General features: G+C 47.2%; 6 non-coding genes across 6 annotated transcripts; all 6 read left to right on the top strand.

The window, feature by feature from the left end:
• The first annotated feature begins 1,318 nt into the window (after positions 1-1,318).
• On the top strand, positions 1,319-1,391 carry TRNAA-AGC (transfer RNA alanine (anticodon AGC)). The gene has a single exon. It is a non-coding gene; the product is annotated as a tRNA-Ala (tRNA).
• A 2,071-nt stretch (positions 1,392-3,462) lies between these two features.
• On the top strand, positions 3,463-3,535 carry TRNAA-AGC (transfer RNA alanine (anticodon AGC)). The gene has a single exon. It is a non-coding gene; the product is annotated as a tRNA-Ala (tRNA).
• Positions 3,536-9,221: 5,686 nt separating this feature from the next.
• On the top strand, positions 9,222-9,294 carry TRNAA-AGC (transfer RNA alanine (anticodon AGC)). The gene has a single exon. It is a non-coding gene; the product is annotated as a tRNA-Ala (tRNA).
• A 2,394-nt stretch (positions 9,295-11,688) lies between these two features.
• TRNAA-AGC (transfer RNA alanine (anticodon AGC)) lies at positions 11,689-11,761 on the top strand. The gene has a single exon. It is a non-coding gene; the product is annotated as a tRNA-Ala (tRNA).
• A 952-nt stretch (positions 11,762-12,713) lies between these two features.
• TRNAA-AGC (transfer RNA alanine (anticodon AGC)) lies at positions 12,714-12,786 on the top strand. The gene has a single exon. It is a non-coding gene; the product is annotated as a tRNA-Ala (tRNA).
• Positions 12,787-18,764: 5,978 nt separating this feature from the next.
• TRNAA-AGC (transfer RNA alanine (anticodon AGC)) lies at positions 18,765-18,837 on the top strand. Its single transcript has one exon. It is a non-coding gene; the product is annotated as a tRNA-Ala (tRNA).
• The last annotated feature ends 666 nt before the right edge of the window (positions 18,838-19,503 follow it).

The raw sequence follows: 19,503 nt of genomic DNA on the forward strand, positions 1-19,503 counted from the left end.
ATGGCTAACACTGTGGCAATATACAGGAACACCACCTGATTAGTATCGAACACTTAGCGTTGTTTAACTTGCACTCGCATGACACAACACACGGACGATTTCGCATTTCACCTCCATCGAAACTCGGCTTGGACTGAACAAACCTCAGCTTGGACAATTTGACCTTGGACTCGTTGGTCAAATTGAACGCCCACTGAGCCACCACGGCAGGCATGTTAAGGAAGAATGTCATGTTGAAGGGAAGATTTCCAGCTGTGCGTTGCGCTCCAAGGTTCGTCAGCGGCTGCCATGGTCGACCGTTTCTGCTCTCTGTCCTTTCGGGGCGGCGTAAACCCGAATAACGTCTACAGAAGCACGACACAGCGCTAACAGTAAACTGGGGCCCTGTTTACAGACCTTTATCGCGTGTTTACTCTTGATCTTGCGGTGCTCTACACGTGGACACAACCAGTGGTCAAGTAAAAACTGACCATCTATAGGATCAGTCATGCGTCCTGTTTAAGTCTGTTCCTGTACCACTTTACTCAATAACTAGCTGTAGCAGGCTCTGTGCCGCCATAGTGGTGTGCAACGTTTTTATCCTATTAAAGTGCGCCCTACAGAGTACAAAAATGAGCTAAGTAGCCCACAAGAGTCTCCTTGGGTTTGTGTATATTGCTGCTAGCGCGACGCTGCTGAAACACGCCGCGCACTGGTCTACCCCGTAACTGTTTATATAGGCTGGAGGACTGGTCCCACGACCCTTGGAGTAAAAGACGTTACAGACGCAGGCCATATGTCAAATTCTGCCTGCCCCTGTTACTCAAGTGTATTGATGAGGTTCACTGGTCACTGACCAAGGTAAAAAAAATGACGTTTCGGGAGCGCTACGGCTTAGTCCTTTTGGGGATTAAATGAGGTTAAAGCTTTTCAAGATTAACTGCTTTGCCACAACCATTAGTACTCTACGGGACTAACTGCAAAGGGCCTAACTGTTGGTCGCCTAGGAAAGGGGTCCAACAGTTAGAGCCGTAGCGCTCCCGAAACGTCATATTTTTGACCTTGGTCAGTGACCAGTGAACGTCATCAAGCCATGATTTGACCAGACGGTATGCCGTCGAACCCTCGACTACTCAAGTGTATGTCGGCTATTGCACGTACGCCAGAGCCGGCGACGCGTATAACACCAGTCCGTCGTAGTCGCAGCGGCCGTCCTGGCCAGGTGGCTCGCGGCCAACTTTTCCGAAACGGTGTCGACGAAGAAAGGGTCGGCCACCCTCTCCCGTTCGATCTCATTTACTGTTTTAAATGTCCTCAGACTCCGCAGTGCTCCTCGTCCGGGGGTGTAGCTCAGATGGTAGAGCGCTCGCTTAGCATGCGAGAGGTACTGGGATCGATACCCAGCACCTCCACTGCGACATTTTTTTTTCTATATTCTCCATGGCTACCTGTTAGCAGCCTTGAGAATGGACTTCAGAGTCGGGCTGTTTTTGACATTATTTCTGTTTCTGAAGGACGCCAAGACCAGCTCGAGAACTGGGTGTTTCTTCACAGTTAACACGGCGTTTGTTTTATTCAAATCGCAGGCAAATTTGCAGGCTTCCCCATTAAGGGAAGCCTGCAAATGAGAACGATAAAGATAAGATACCTGTTGTTTTGCCATGTGTGCATGCCTTGTCGCACAGGCTAAAAAAAGTGGCAAAAAAGTATGGAGTTTCCGTTGTATTTTCCGCGCCTCAGAAACTCAAAAGCATGTGTGCAAAAATGAATTCCGGCCAGGAAGAAGAGCACGACGCATTGTCTTGTGGCGTGAGGCACAAGAACACGTTTGTGGCATGTGTTGAGGGCGTGGTGTACAAAATACCACTGTCCTGCAGCAGGGCCTATGTCGGCCAGACAGGAAGGTGCTTAAATGAGCGGTTGCGGGAGCACAATTACAACAACTCTCTGGTCAGTGCCCCTGGCAACCTCGCAGCACACTGCGCTGTGCACAAGTGCGAACCGCTACTGGATAGAACGACGGTTGTTCTTAAATCAAAGGACAAGACCACAAGGGAATTGTGGGAAGCATTTTGCATGGCTTCAGAAAAAGACGGTGTTGGGTTCGTTAGCGACCCGTCTGTGGTTTTAACAAAAAAAAAAGAAAAAATTGTTTTTATCCGGTAATTTGTGAAATTCATGACTTGCGAGGATAGTTTATATCTCGCATGGTTTAGGTGATTGCTTTGCTATCTTGGCTGGCTCTAACGCTTTTATGTTTGTGTGTACCATGATTAGATGCGTATAAGTATGCGCCATGTCGAAAATAAACTTACAGGACTGCCCCGTTGTTCTCCTCTCCTATTTGATCTCCTTTACGGTTTCAAATGTCGCACAAGCCTGCATTGTTCCTCGTCCGGGGGGTGTACCTCAACAGATCACAAACATGTTCTGCGCTACATTCTCAAACATCGATAAACTGTCGAAACAGGCAATTAAGACAAAAATCCGGGAGGTGTAGCTCAGATGGTAGAGCGCTCGCTTAGCATGCGAGAGGTACTGGCACCTCTAAGGTTGTTTTTTTTTTCTTACAGTAGCCCTCTTTCGTTTTAAAAATAAATGATCAGTTAAATAAAAATTTGTACAGGCTTTGGAACAGAATTAATGGGAGCTTGAGACTTTCCTTGTTTGCACTGCAGCTGTTGCTGGCGTCGTTGCAGCCATTATGACAGCCGCAAGACGATTCCTTTCGTGCATTTTTCCTTATTCGCATTTCTGGGGTGACTTGAATGCCCTGCGTTAGCTCTGGAGGCGTGCAGGGGTAAGATATAACCCCCTAGCTGCTCTTAGCCTTCTTGTTGTTGCGCAAGGCAAATAACATCAAGAGAGAATCACAACACGCCGATAGAGGTTAACTGGCGTCCTGTTAGCCCTGTGCCATGTTTCTGTCGTGTTTCTTCTTGACATTGATAGTTCGTACAGACGTATAAGATTCATGCCCGGAGAACGATTGGGCCAACTATGCGTGTTCAATCCTGCGTCGCGTTTTGGACCGTTCCGCTGACGTATATGGCGAAGGTACAGCCAGCCAGGTGTGTCAGGTCATGTGCCATCTTTCTGCTGCATGAGTCGCTTCGGCCACGAAGGACTGCACCCTGTTTCAACTGGACAACCAACAACCTACCTAGAAGAAGCCCTTCCTCTGCAGTTCGTTGGCGCATAGACGCCAGCGGACCGCTCCACTGTCTACCGCGCTTTTAAATGGGGTTAAGCATCATTAGCAAAGCAGATCACGTCAAGGTCGGTCAACCTATGCCTCTCATTAACCGGCCAATACACTGTGCATATAGGAATCAGCCCCATCCCACAAGGTCGACTTGACGGAGTTGCGCTGTCGTCAGTTTTGCGAAGCTGTATCAACAGAGAAAGGCCCTCGTTATCCTCTCCCGTTCGATCTCATTTACTGTTTTAAATGTCCTCAGACTCCGCAGTGCTCCTCGTCCGGGGGGTGTAGCTCAGATGGTAGAGCGCTCGCTTAGCATGCGAGAGGTACTGGGATCGATACCCAGCACCTCCATGGAGGGACCTTCTTTTTTGTCTCTTTTTAAATCGCCACAACTTCAAGAAAGAAGTTTCAGATCGGGTGTTTTTTAAAGTGTGTTACGTCTCGCCTACGACGCGCGGTATAGACGGCGCGGATGCAACGGACGCCGCGGCTTCGTTCAAAGTGGCGGTCATTTTGGGCCCGTTCATCGCTGCCGCAACGCCTCCCGCCGAGCGCGTCCAGACAGGTTTCAGTGCCACGTGTCGTCGTGCGTGCGTGTGTGTGTGTGTGCATGTTGGTGCTCACGCTTGTCAAAGCGCGGCAGCCGGGGAGAGGAGCTCCCCAACTGGGAGGCGAGGAGGTCTGACCGGCGCCGGCCCGGCGGACGCGTCTCTCCACGTCTCGACATGTCCGTGCGTCGCCGTCTAGTGCGACTCATCCCGAGCGGTTCCTTCTTGCCCTCGACTCCGAGGGTATAAAAAAAGCCGCTGCCCCGGACGCCAGAGAGACTTCGATTTCTTCCTTCGAGTAACGTGGTCGCCCTGACCGGCTGCTCTTTTGCGATGCCAGAATAAACAAGTTGTTCTGTTGGCAGTCGACTCATCCTTTGCCGGGACCTTCGGATGTTTCCAGCTGTGCCCCAGGCCGCCAGGCCAACGCTACCCTTGGGGCTTGCAACCCTTTTGCAACAAGTGCCGAAACAACGTCATGGGCTATGAGGCACGTCGCAGTGCAGAGGTCCTGATTAATATCTGCCGCCTGGAGTTGTTTGACATGGGTCAGAATCTCAGTACACACAAGTTTTCGCCTTTCGTTTTGTGGGCGTTCTTACCGGGCCGCTGAGCCTCCTTTGAGGCCTCGGTCGTGAACTGTGAGCTCCCGTTATCGCATTCACACCACGCGCGGCCGTTCTCACGGCGGCGCAGCGGAACTGCGAAATAAACACAACACCGAACATGACGCTTTTCCCGCCCCCCCCCCCCCCAAACGTTTATTGGGCTCTCCCAAAATCACTGGCTGCTTGATCTGCGACCCTTGCCGTCTGGATTGGTCGTGCGGCTGACGGAGCAAGATGGCGACAAAGAAGAGGGAAGATGGGAGGTATCTATCGACCTTACGTCCTCTCGCTGTCGCGGTTCGCTGAAGTCTGTCGGCCACGGCCGGTCGCCGCCTATCTCGTCGCACTTGCCCGTTGTCACTTTCGGCCAATCAGCGACCGCTCCGGCAGCGCCTGGCGGTGCGCGCTTGAGACGGATTTTAGGGAGGAGGCGGCGCAGCGCTCTCGAGTTGACCTTCTGGCTACTCGCCCGTGGGGAAGGAGGAAAGCGTCCGCTTTCCTGTGTCTCCACGGCGCGCCTCGCCGGCCTGGGATGGATAGCGCACTCCGCAACTCCCCCAGTTTCCATTCCGTGGCCGGAATTGATTCCACTACCTTGAACTCTGCAGCCAAACAATGCAAAAATCTAGCCACCCCGGAGCTTTTTCTTCAAACGAAGTATGCAGATTTATAACAGGTTCTGTTTTTCCACTTCTTACACAGCCCCTGGTCACCTCTAACATAGAGACTCTAGGTGCTTGTTCACCCCCTTTTGTAAAGCCTTCCTGTCGCCTGAGTCGCTTTGGGACGTTAAACCGCCACAAACCAAACCAAATCAAACCAAAGCCTTCCTGATTTTTAATAATATATAGCGCGAGCGTCGACAAAACTTCTGGTCAGCGCCTTATAACGGCAATGAGCGTGCAACGCGGCGAGAGTTCGCGCATGCGCGCAAAGGGAGAGCGTCCCCGACTATACGCTGTTCCGATCACGAGGACGCACGCCCTGCCATAATATCTGTTCGCAAAAAAAAAAAACAAAAAAACCAGCGGGCAGTAGAGCACATGTGCGTGACTAAGCTGTGACACTGAGGCGCTTGAAATCTGCGATGCTTTGTTTTTATACCGTCTAGACACAGAATGACTGATTAAAGAGCTGATCGGTGCCCCTTTTATCGTGTTCCCAACCTCGCAGAGGGCTGCTCGAATCGAAAGGTTCGCAGTCCAGACAATGGTTTCCATGTGCTCCTGTGTTTCCTTCCTTTTATTTTTTTCTGATTTTAACTCTGCTTCGCCAGCGCGGCCTTCTGTATAGAAAGAAAAAGAGAGAAAGCACGTTTGAGTGTCACATCTTAGTCATGCACATGTGCTCCACTGCCCATGTTTTTTTTTTTTTTTTGCGAACAGATATCGTGGCAGGGCGTGTGTCCTCGTGATCGGAACAGCGTAAAGCAGACGACGCTCTCCCTTCGTGCGCGTGCGCGAACTCTAGCAGTGCTGCACAATTATCCTCGTTATAAAGCGCTGACAAGCAGTTTGGTCGACGCTCGCACTATATTATTAAATATCAGGAAGGCTGTGCACTCGAGGTGACAGTAAATAATGACAGAGTCGTAGAATTTAAACGCGGCAGCGTTACGTTCCCATTCCGCAGAAAATCCGGCATTGTCGTCGGCGTTGTGAGCGAGAAATCCCGGGAGAAACAACCTAGGTGGTCCAACCAGGTGACGTAGCCTTGTGGCGTCGTCACAAACTGCCCACCGTATAGTGGGCAAACTGACCAGCGTGGCGGGTTCCTCGGAATGGGCAACCTGGGTCGCACAATACCCACCAGTGGCAGCACCTGCCATCGCAGGGCAGTGGCGCATCGCTTAACTGTTGCACAACTACGCCAGGAGTGGTATGAGGACTCCCAGGGATCTGTGACTGTCAATTAGAGAATGACCAATTCCGCATATATGAGCGTTAGCCTATTAACATATCGTGTCATACTCTTAAGGCGGAGCTTAAGTGTCCCCTCCAATTTTGCCAGTTTCCATACCCAACAAGACGAAAGCATTCTTAAGCGGAAAGTACTTTATGAACGAAATTTTTCATATAATGTAATATTTCAGTTTTACAGTCAATAAATCCGCAGACCACCCGGCGGCAGTCTTGCATTTTTTCTATTAACGTTTTTTTCTATCATAAAAAGCGTTCCCCGTTGGTTTTCTATGGCAGTCTTAACTCCTCGATGCGATCGATGGAAATGCGTTCAAATAAAGGGTTTGCTACACATAAGAAGAATGCACAATTGCATTCAATATTTCCATGAAAGTATTTGAAAATTTTTCAATATTCAAAATTTTTGTCCCCAGGTGGTCGAAATTTCCGGAGCCCTTCACTACGGCGTCCCTCATAGCCCGAGTCGCTTTGGGAAGATAAACCCCCATAAACCATAAACCAAACCGAATGTTGGATATGGACCTGATCCTTGCAGTTGAACCTGTGATGTCGAAAGCCTACAATCTCTTCATATTTGTGAACGTGACGCTAGCGCACCCTGCTCTTACTGCGCATTGTATTCGGCGAAGTTGTAGCAACGCTCTCCTGACTCTAAATGGAGCACAATATATGCAGCTGTTCTGTGACGTCATGCCTGCATCATTTTCAGTTTCATGTACTCGTGATATGCCTTCAAAGTGCCTACGCAAGTACGTGATATTGCTTTCTGTAGCTCAGCGATATTTACTTCTGCACTGTCAATTAGCACGCTGGCGACCAGTGGATGATGTTTTTTTTTATTTTTAACGCGAGAACATTAGTACGGCTATGTTGGCAAAAACTGTCCGGCGTTGGAACACGCAGACGAAATGCGGCGCCTTGAAAGAGAGACTAAAACACCACTAAAACACCACTGATAACTGTTGTCTGCTCTATAAGACCTAACACGTGACATTATGCAAGGGCGCCATGATATAATGCACCACACATAGCTTCCATCGAGCATTTACAGCGCTTAGGGCTATGCAAGGTACTACTAACTACCGGCCCATATCTCTAACCAGCGTCTGTTCCAAAGTTATGGAGCACGTTATTTATTCGCAAATCACAAATTTCCTTACATCTGTGAAGTTCTTTCACCCTAACCAGCACGGATTTCAAAAAGGACTTTCATGCCACACCCAACTTGCGCTATTTCTTCACGACACAAGCACTAATGTAGACCTTAACACACCTGTTGACTCCATTGACTTCGAGAAGGCTTTCGACAAAGTTCCTCACAAACGCCTGCTACTAAAGCTTTCACAACTAAATCTTGACCCGCTCGTCTTCATCTGGATACAGGATTTCCTTACTAACCGTCAACAGTTTGTTGAAGCCAACAACCACTATTCTTCATTCTCTAACGTACTCTCTGGTGTACCGCAAGGCGCAGTTCTTGGCCTTCTCCTTTTCTTAATTTACATCAATGACTTGCTTAATCATATTTTATCCAACATCCGCTTATTCGCCTACGATTGTGTCATTTACGGTTCTATTACTAGTGCAGCAGATAATAATGTTCTTCAGTGTGATCTATTAAGGCTGAAGGAGTGGTGTCGCAGATGGCTGATGGTCCTAAACACTAACAAAACAGCGCTTGTTTCCTTCCACGGGCCACTAAATTACCCTGCCCCAAATTATCTTCTGAACGGTTCTAGTGCCTTACCCCGCAATTGCATTAAGTATCTTGGTGTTGACATCTCGGGTACCCTTAACTGGTCTACCCATATAACACAGATAATTAAGAATGTTAACAAAACTCTCGGCTACCTTCGTCGTAACTTACGTCTAGCTTCACCAGCAGTTAAATTACTAGCTTATAAAGCATTAATTCGGCCAAAGTTAGAGTACGCATCAGCCATCTGGGACCCCGCTCAACTTAACCTAGCCAACTGTATTGAACTTGCTCAAAATCGCGCCGTTCGATTCATCTACTCAAACTACTTATACTCCACCAGTGTTACTTCCCTTAAAAATAATGCATGCCTACCTAACCTCAAGCAACGCCGTATAGTTGCAAGGCTGTGCTTGTATCACAAAATGTATCACAACTGTCCTATCCAGCCTGCTCATCGTTCTTCAGCCCGCACAAGCCACCACAAGGCCGTTTACCCACCTCCTGCTCGCGCCGTGACCCATCTTCATTCCTTCTTCATCCAAACAGCGCGTGACTGGAACAGTCTTCCCACCAGTACCATCCTTCTTACAAACCCGGACCATTTCAAGAAAACCATCGAAACAATGTTTTATTAGCACCAGGTTGCTAGCCCGTACCTCATGTAAAGCCCTCACCCAAGAGCCCTTGAGGTATCCGTAATAAATAAAAAAATAAATGATCTGATAAAAATGCATACAGCTCGACAATAAGAAGGCCACTATGACTCTGCTGCAAGCCGCGTTTTTTGGAGAGCATTGTAAAAGGCTCCGTAATTTTAGCGAAGTGCTTGACTGGTACAGGGTAACCTAATCGCTTCCATTTTACGGGTTATTCGAATTGGCGCTTTGGTATCCGTCAGCGTTACGAGTATCAAGGGCGACGCAATCCGAATTTCCATAGTTCGAACTCCCAATTAATCGAAAAAATCTTCGCATCCTCTTCGAGTTCGAGTTACCTAGATTCAACTCCATAACGCGTTGAGTTTAAGATGAGTCAGTGCCGACTAAATTCAAATTCTTCTTCAAAAACCAAGATCAAAATGCGGTAGGGCCGGTTTCTCTTTGGAGGACACCCGACGCCAAGCCTGAGGCCGCGCTTACCAAGTGGCGGCTTGCCAAGTATTGTGGAATGTGGTCGACGCATTCAGGACGTCAGGGCTCTTGCCCGTCCGATCTCATTCACCGCTTTAAACTTCCTTCGACTCCGCAGTGCCCCTCGTCCGGGGGTGTAGCTCAGATGGTAGAGCGCTCGCTTAGCATGCGAGAGGTACTGGGATCGATACCCAGCACCTCCACTGTGACGGCACTTTTTTTAATGGGAGAATGCTTAGCCTTCCTTGTGCTTCCTCATGCATAATGTGTTGTTTTCTGACCAGAGACAACCATGACTTTTTTTTTCTGATTGCAGGATGCCTAGCCGTGGTTTTTCGTAAATATGCCTGATCTGGTGTCGTCTGTTGATAGTACTGGCCAGTGATTTCCCTGCACACCCCCTAGGGCGGGGAGAGAGGAAGGGTGTACACACTTTCTTGTTTTTCTGAAGGCATCCCCTTAATTCTTAGCATTTTTTTTTACACACGAGAGGGAACATTTGTCATCTGTGTCATGTGTGTTGGGAGTAATAAACGTTGCTAGCCTTACGCGACACATCAACGGCACAAATAAAAAATTTAAAATGACTATCGCTTCTCCTATACCTTTAACACCACCGCCCCCTCCTCCCCCAAGAAATTTGGACATCCCCCGTAACTTCAGTTCCTGGGTAAACCCCTGGTACTAGCTATATCTTTTCACTACACTTAAGTGATGCACTCACCGCTGTGGATCGGTTGCTTCGGCGTTCGGCTGCTGATACCAAGGTCGCAGGATGGAATCTCGACCGCGGCGGCCGCATTTCGATGCAGGCGAAATGCCGTCTCTCATGTGGTGTGTGATGTTAGTGGACGTTAAAAAACCCCAGGTGATCTAAATCAATTCGACACCCTTACATCATCCTTAATAGCCCATGTGTTGATTCGGGACGTTCGATTCCACACTTTACAATTTCCACTTCAGTGATGCCGCCTTGGTCGGTGCAGTGAACTTCAGAACATCGTCAAGCTTCGCAGGTCGTGTTTTGTGCTAGAAGAGGGAACTAAAGTGTCGTTCGAACAATGGTTCCTTGCAATTGTGTGTAAAAGAAAGCAGCGCAGAAAATCTGGTCTTCCTGGCAACTGCGGCGCGTCGACGTGATTGCACAAAACTGAACACAACTAAGTCTAGACGAAGCCACAGAAAAAAAAAAGGAAGTTTTCTAAGAGGCGACAAAAGTAGGAGGTGGCAACAGGTTGTCAGTTCGGCGGATGAGGTTAGGATATTTGCTAGGATAAGGTAGCCGCACATAACACAGGACGGGGTTAATTTGAGGATATGTGCCAGAGGGCAGCGCCATTCAGTGGACAAAGTTAGGCTCATAATGATTGGTTTCGTTTGGTTTATAGGGTTTTAACATCCAAAAGTGACTCAGGCTATGAGGGACGTCGTAGTGAAGGGCTCCAGTAATTTCGACCACCTGGGGTTCTTTAACATGCACTGACATCGCACAGTACACGGGCCTCTAGAATTTCGCCTCCATCGAAATTCGACCGCCACGGCCGGGATCGAACCCGCGTATTTCGGGTCAGCAGCCGAGCACCATAACCACTGAGCCACCACAGCGGTTTCATGATGATAATGTCTTAAACGCAGAGCGAGATATTTTTTTTAATTTTTAACCGCGATAGAATGAGCTCGCCATTCATATCGAGGCGACGTAGGCGGTCCTTATTGCACCTTGTGTTGATGTGTTGCACGTGACGTCATGGCCGCCATGATAGTGGTCCACTTCAGTCCTGCTCCAATGTGCACGTCGGTGCAAATTAGAGCAGGTTCGGATAGCGAAGTGTTAACACACAACTTGCCGCTGCGCTCCTATAGTCACGAATTCGGCGGGTACTACGGTGTCAGTGAGACCAATCTATATTCGGCAGAAAAGCACTTGCAGGTGGGCTTGTTGGTGCATATTTAGAAACGACATAGGAGCACAGAAGTACGAACACGGACGTAGTGAGAAAACGGGACGGTCGTACGTCTGCTACCGACATTTCTACCACTATTTCACTGATATTTCACCAATATTTATTTTACCGATGCAAATCGCATTGTCAAGACAAAAACTGTACCAGCCAACTAGCATCCTGCCTGCTGCACTGAATACACCAGCACGTGCGGTCAGTGACCAAACAGGTCCACTAGTGTCATCCAGCAGGCGTGCATTACAGAAAAAAAAACTGCAAATAATGCACACCTGTGCGCACACGCGCGGCTGCAGAAGAAATCAGTGAGGATTTTTCTGAGGTCTTAATTCAGCCGGCTGTGTTTCCCAGGCACGGTGCCGTCGGAGCGGCGGTTTTGGATTACGACCTGCGGACCTGGACAATCTGAATGATGACGTCAAAGTGTGTCGACTTCCTGCCAGACACCGGTAGTAAGCGCATTCTTCAAATGCTGACCGCTTTCCTCGTCGCATCCGTGAGGTCGCGCAGGTAGGGCAGCGGAGACAAGCCGAGTTTAGTGAAACGGTGTCGAAGGGGCGAGCGCGTTGTTTCCCTCTCCCATTCGATCTCATTCACCGCTTTAAGTTTCCTTCGACTCCGCAGTGCTCCCCGTCCGGGGGTGTAGCTCAGATGGTAGAGCGCTCGCTTAGCATGCGAGAGGTACTGGGATCGATACCCAGCACCTCCAATGACATTCTTTTTATTTTTCTCACTGTGGCATTCTTTCGATGTAAAAGTAAAAGACCAATGGAGTAAGAAGTCACAGGGTAACTAATTGGATCATCACGTTTCAAAGTTCTCATCGCAGCCGTTGATGACGCTGTGCCTGCCATTCTGCCAGGTCTTTGGTGATAAGCATTCTTCCTAGCTAGTATTATTGAGACCACTTTAATGTTGTAATGCTTCGGTTTAGCTCTGGGGACAGGAATAGATTGTTATTGCCCACTTCTGGTTTTTGTTTGTTTTCAGTCACTTGAGAAGAGGAACACCTCACACCGCTAGGGGTTAGCTGGCTCCCTGTTAGCCCTGTGTCATGCTTCCGTCGTGTGCCTCTTCTTCACACAGCTACTTTAGGCAGATAAAGAGGACCGCTGCCAAAAAAAACCATTGGCCAGTAACACATGCTCAATACTGCGTCGCGTTCCCGACTGCTCCGCTGACATATGGCTGCGTAACATTTCCAGCCAGGTGGAGTCAGGCCACGGACCATCCTTCTGTTGCGCACGTCGGTGTGCACGCTGTTTCAACCGGATAAGCGCCAACAAGCCTATAGAAGAAGCCCCTTCAACTGCAGGCCGCTGTTGCCGCCGGGACCCCTGTGGAATGCCTCACTATATCTACACCGCCTTGCAATGGCTATCGATCGGAAGAAAGTCTAGTGACTGCATGGGTTAAGCATCATTAGCAAAGCAGATCACGTCAACTATGGTCAACCTTTAGCTGTCATTAACCGGCCAGTACTCTCTGCGGATATACTGATACAATTGTAGCCCCTCAAGGTCGCACCAGTCGACTTGTCGGCGGCGCGTTGCCAAGTTTTCTGGAACGGTGTCGACAGAGAGAGCACCTTCGACAACCCTCTCCCGTTCGATCTCATTAGCCGCTTTAAATGTCCTCAGACTCCGCAGTGCTCCCCGTCCGGGGGTGTAGCTCAGATGGTAGAGCGCTCGCTTAGCATGCGAGAGGTTCTGGGATCGATACCCAGCACCTCCACTGTGACGATGTTTTCCTTGCCGCGCAACGAAGCTTTTGACCCTTGTATTTCAAGCAAATGTTGAATGTTGCTCTTGTTGTTATAATCTTTATAACAGTGTTTTTTATTGCTTTTATTGTTATTGCTTCAACCCGTATTGATTTTTTACACACACTGGTGATTGTGTATTTGTCTGTTCTCAGAAGTGCCGTCGCATGCCACTGCCCACTTGCTGTACAGGATGTAAGAACCTTGTCAAGCGATCCCCTCTAACACTGTATGGTGATGGAAATAAATCATTATTATTATTATTAAGCTCCGTCTTGAGGGTATGACGCGGTAGCGTTAATGGGTTAATGCCCATATATGCGGAATTGGTCATTCTCTATTTATTTATTTATTTATTTATTTATTTAATTTCAAATACCCTCATGGCCCACAGGGCATTGTTGAGGGGAGTGGTACACACATTTAAATAAGTTTGTTACAAAAGGAGACAACGCATACTGTGAAAAAATAAAAAAATACCGGAAAATATACATATTTCAAAAACCCGGAACATGAAGTGAGCTAGAAATGACACAAATACCAAGAAACGCTAAATCCCACAAAGGAAAGTGAATAATAATAATAATTATTGGTTTTGGGGGGAAAGGAAATGGCGCAATATCTGTCTCATATATCGTTGGACACCTGAACCGCGCCGTAAGGGAAGGGATAAAGGAGGGAGTGAAAGAAGAAAGGAAGAAGAGGTGCCGTAGTGGAGGGCTCCGGAATAATTTCGACTACCTGGGGATCTTTAGCGTGCACTGACATCGCGCAGCACACGGGCGCCTTAGCGTTTTTCCTGCATAAAAACGCAGCCGCAAATTGCAAAACGCCACCATTGGTACAAATATTAACGCAGCAAAACTGGGGAAAAAATATACAAGAATGCGCACGATTACGAGGAAAAAGAAATGGAACCAAAGCTATGGTAAGCAATAATGTGTTGATAACTTCTTCGTAAATTCATGTAAGTCATTGGAAAGTGCAATATCCCGTGGTAGGTGGTTCCAGTCCAACGGTGTTTTTGGAATAAATGCATACATGCAGGATTTTGTACGGCACTGTGGAGCACCAATTTTGCATGGATGATCTAAGCGGGATGAAACATATGTTGGCGGCGTGAGTAATGTATCTTTAAGGGTGGAATTCATGCGGTAAATTTAAGAAAACAGACACAGGCGGGATATTTTCCTGCGCAGTGAGAGGGGGGTTAGTGACAATGAGTTTTTCATTTCTGTGACGCTGGACAAACGATCATAGTTACTGAGGATGAAACGTGCTGCTCTGTTCTGTAAGTCTTCGAGGGCGTCGACAAGAGAGTTAGTGAAAGGGTCCCATACTGAGTTAGCATATTCTCATTTGGAGCGGACAAGCGATTTTACAGAAGTTTAACAGGTGTCGGGACTAAGGAAAAATTTCGTTTCAGATATCCAGCGTGCGGTTAGCGGACGCGATGATAGAAGTGATATGTGCTTTCCAAGTTTAGGTTTGACGTTATAATGACGCCGAGGTAATTGTAAAATGTTACCGGCGTTAGCAGGGAAGAACAAATAGTGTAAGGAGCGGGGCACGGATTGACGCGACGCAAAAAACGCATTACTTTGCATTTAGTCTTGTTAAGTGTCATTTTCCATTGCAAACACCAGTTAGATATAGTAGCTAAGTCTTCCTGAAGTAGTACAGTGTCATTAGTATTTCTTATTTCCCGGTAAACCACACAGTCATCCGCAAAAAGTCGCACTGTGGATGTTACGTTGTTAGGCAAGTCATTAATATATACCAGAAACCGCAAGGGACCGATAACAGAACCTTGTGGGACGCCGGAGGTCACAGGAACCGATGATGAGTTAATGCCGTTAGCGTGCACGTGCTGGAACCTGTTGGACAAACAGCATTCAATCCATCGTAGTAAATTTTGGTCGATGTTCTTAGTTTGTGAAGAAGCAAGCTGTGAGAGACTTTGTCAAATGTTTTGGAAAAATCCAAATAGATACAGTCAACCTCACTGCTACGATCAAGTATGAAGTTAATATCATTTGTAAAATTTGTTAGCTGTGTTTCACAAGAAAAGTGCTTTCTAAAACATGCTGGGCACGAGTGAAAAAGGATGATGACTCAAGAAAGCTCGCTAGGGATGACAAGATGACATGTTCCATTATCCTGCAAGGAATGCTGGTAAGTGATACTGGCCGATAGTTGAGGGATAGGTGCTTGTCGTCTGATTTATGGAGTGGAACCACCTTAGCCAATTTCCAGTCGTCTGGGAAGTCACAAGTTTGAAGGGATTGTTCAAATATTTTCGATAGTATGATGGAAGAATATACTTTAGTGTTTTTCAGGATTTTAGTGTTGATATTATCGGGACCACATAAAGAGGATAAGTTTAAACGATCTATGATACTTATAATGCCTTCAAAGTAAAAACTAATGGGATCCATTGGAAATATGATATCGGAAGTATAGTCTGGTAGTGATGCGCTAAAAGGGACAAATGCATTAGCAAAAGTCTCATTAAGTATATTAGCACTGTCACTGTTAGGGATGGGATTTGACTGAGAATCCAGGAGAGAGATTGATGGCTGATCTCACCCATTAACAACGTTCCAGAATTTTTTAGTATCAGTTAAAAGAAATGATGGCAGCGTGACAGTAAAGAAATGTGTTTAGCATCTTTTAACGATTTTTATAAGTACTAACCGCGGCTCTTAGCGCTGACCAATGTTCTGATTTTCGCGACGACCTCGCCCTGACGTATAATCGCCTTTTTCTGTTCCCAAGGCGTTTTAAAGAACGAGTGAACCATGGGGACCTACGATTAGTCGTGATGATTTTACGAGGGACGTGCAATTCGATTAATTCATGCAGTTTTTTTTAAACATGCACCAATTGTCGTTAACAGACCGTTCGGCACATGCCGGGACGAAATCGTCGAGAAAAAGCTGGAGGCCATCATTAATTGAAGAAATATTTGCTTTAGCATAAATGTAAATGGTTTTCGTTTTATTTGGAATTTTATTCGACGGTAAATTCAACGTGATGTGCAGTAAATAGTGATCACTCCAGCCTGGCAAGTATTTTACCTCGGAAACAAAATCTGTGGCGCTCGTTAGCAAAAGGTCTAATACGTTAGAACTGCTCGCTGTCGTCCTTGTCGGCTGGGTGACCATTTGAGTTAGCGAGAAGAAGGAGCAGAGGTATGAAAAACTTGCCGACCAAGAAGATCCGTCACCGTCTACTATAGGGCTAGACCAGTTAATGTTCGAAAAATTGAAGTCACGAAAAAATAAAAATAGGACGATAGGACACTTTGTTTGAATTATGTTCACAATATCGTGAAGGTCGTTAGAAAAGCCGACGGGGGTAGATGGTGCGCGGTAGCATGAACAAAACAAGAGAGCTTTATTGTTAATTTTAACCTGTACACATTTGAACTCCAGTGCGGTATCAACACTCACTCCAAAGCATTCTAAATTGTCGGACACAGCGATTAACACACCACCGCCACGACCAAAAGAATGGTCAGAGCGAAATACACGGTAACACTTTTCCGTTGAAAATATTTCATTATTATGCACAGTTTCTTTGAGCCAAGTTTCTGCTAGTGCAATGATGTCAGCTGCGGTAGTATCGGCCGTGCAAGATAAGCTATCACGATTACAAATGACACTGTGTATATTAGTAAAAAGAACTGAGACGTTGTGAGGTGCCTGCGCAGGTCGGTGCTCATATTCATTGAGCTATCTCGGAGACGAAGGGCCAGAGTTAGTTACGACAAGTTTTTCATGTTTTTCTTGAACGGTATTAGTTATGGGGCAGCAGGTATGGCATTTTTTCTTCAGAATAAGCTTGTTAAAACGAAGACTAAACGGTTCACCGGGCTCAGTTTGCTTTGCGAATTCAGGAAGCTTTTTCCGTGCATGCCTGGTGTCCGGGGCAAAATCGAGAAGTCAGGATCTTTTGGCTTGCTTTTTGCGCCCAGGACCCGTTCTTTAATTTTGTAGTGAGTGAATTTCACAATTATTGGTCGCATTTTCCCAGTTACAGCCTTACCGATCCTGTGCTCTCATTTTTTCCTCGGATTCTGACCATGTTTCATTGGGTCCCTCTGGAACATTATAAAACACAATATTGCCTTTATGAAACCTATCCTTAAGGTCATTTAAACGAATTTTGAGAATCTCATTTTGAGCTGGTGCTCTTTCAGCATTTTCCTTCACAGTGGTCATCTCATCCCGAACTGCGTCGATAAACTGCAGTTTATTTTCAACAGCGTTAAGGCGGGAGTCGTCATACCATTCCTTGCGTAGTGGTGCAGCGGTCAAGCGATGCGCCAGAGTTCTGCGATTGCAGGTGCTGCCACCGGTGGGTCTTGTGCGATCCAAGCTGCTCTTCCCGAGAAACCCCAAAGTCATGGAGACACGCTTCGGACAGAAAAACTTCGGAGAAATCTGAGTTGGATGATTTAGAGCTTGCGGAGTAAAATAAAATCATGACCGTGTTTCTTGTTGGTCTTCCTCGCTGCGATATTATTTTTCCCTCTTTACATTGTGTCGTTTTATTCCGCTTTGGCACGGTCTTGCTGGCTGGTGCTCTTTAGTCTTTGAGTTTCATGTTTGTTACGTTATTTACTCTCCTAGTATCCTGCGCAGCAATGTTTTCCATATCAAACGTTCTTTGCCTAGGTGTCTTGGTTGTATGCCCCTGATCAGAAACATTTTAAATATGCGGTCATCATATTTCTGAAACAAAAGTTGAAAGGCCAGCAGTTCCATCTAGTCCCCCTCTTTAGACTTGTCCAAATATGGAAGACCAATGAGCCCAACAGCAAGTGTTGCTCAGACTGTTTATAACCTTGCACTTCTTTATATTGGCACACGGACGGTCTGTCGATCTATTGAATACCCAGCTACAGATTAAACACGCTGTCTATTTTACTGCATGAACTGTATGGCTAATCATAAGTGCTGAAGGTTGTTTTAGGTCAAGACGATGCACAAGGCGAAACCACGGCACACACATGAATGCCAACCGGATTAATTGTCATCAGGCGCGCACCACGCACTTGCTCCACGCACTTGCTCCACGGCATAGCTCGTCTCTGCAGAGAGAACATGACGCAGGGCCAAATAACAGCTGGTCAGCAGTTACCGGCTACGCGTATTCCATCTCTTAAATGCTTCTGGCTTGGTTTCATGGGATTTAACATCCCAAAGCGACTACGCCGTAGTGGAGGGCTCCGGAAAAGTTCGACAGCCTGGGCTTTTTTAACGTGCACTGACATCCCGCAGTACACGGGCGTTTCGCATTTCGCCTCCACTGAATGCGACCACCGCGGCCGAGATCGAACCCGCGTCTTTCGTTCGGGACAGCAGCTTTTGATCACGTAGAACTAAACTTTGCCTTAACTAGACACGCGTCAAGCAACCAAGGAGAAGCTTCTTGAAGTGCTCTCCTCTGCTTTCGTCTATAGTTGTCCGAGAGACCTCTTTCTGCTTCATCTCGCCATAGTTTTGTGGTTCGAATGCGTCTAAGTGGTGAAAAAGGTGCAGGAATTTGGGATAATGTCATCTTCACTCAATTCCACCCGGCAGGAGCTATTCGTTAGCCTGCTGGGCCCAAGGTCACGGACTCGAATAACCGCACGGCGACCGTATTTAGACGGAAGGGAAAAGCAAAAGCTTCCGTGTGATGTAGTTTAAATAACCCGGGTGGTCGAAGTTATTCAGAACCCCAGCGCTGCGGCGGCTCTCGCAGCCTGCTGGGACGTTGAACTCCACAAACCAGCGAACGCACGAGATCCGGCTAAGCGCACATCCCGTCCCACAAGGTCGCGCCAACTCGTTGGACGGCGGTTAGAAACGGTGTCGAAGAAGCGAGGGCATTGTTTCCCCCTCTCGAACGATCTCATTGAATTCTTTAAGTCCTGCACTACTTCGTACAAACATCGTCCGGGGGTGTAGCTCAGATGGTAGAGCGCTCGCTTAGCATGCGAGAGGTACTGGGATCGATACCCAGCACCTCCACTGCGACATTTTTTTGCTTGTCTTTTTTTTTTTACATAGCGTAAGAGACGAGAGAGACGCACGCGAACACACACAAGCCCCCACAGAGAAGGTGGCTGTGGTTCAGGCATGCCGCGAATCTGTGTTTTATTTTGTATTCATCTGTGTATATTAGTCAAGGCTCGTTATATGTAGCTTTTGCCACCAAATCATAGTCAAGCATACGCTGAAAATGCGGGAGCGTCTTGATACCCTTGACGACCTGTTTGCCTATCCACCACTAAAAAAATATACAAGTGCAACTTCTCAGGCAGAAAATCTCGTATTGAAAGAAATCGGGGGTATAATGCGGACATTGATCTCAAAGAAGTTCGAAGTTTCTTTTACAAAAATAGGTTACCTGTAAGAGCAAAACGAAATGAGTTAATTCAATAAAATGCGGCTTTGAAAATAAAGGCCAGTATTTTCCTGCAAAAAGTGAATACACTTGTTTTCTTCCTGTAACTAAACGAAGTTTGTTTTTGAAACGCTGAAACTCATTCCCGACCAGTGTATCAATAGGCAGTCATTTTGTATCCGCATTTGCAGGTCATGAGGCTGCCACGCCCCCGCTTAAACACGTGAGCTCCGTGAGCGCTGTTCTTTGGGACCCATGACGTCACAAAGCCACTCTGGGATCTGTGATGA

This window comes from Amblyomma americanum, chromosome 10 (assembly GCF_052857255.1).
Source record: "Amblyomma americanum isolate KBUSLIRL-KWMA chromosome 10, ASM5285725v1, whole genome shotgun sequence".
NCBI classification, from domain to species: Eukaryota; Metazoa; Arthropoda; class Arachnida; order Ixodida; family Ixodidae; genus Amblyomma; species Amblyomma americanum.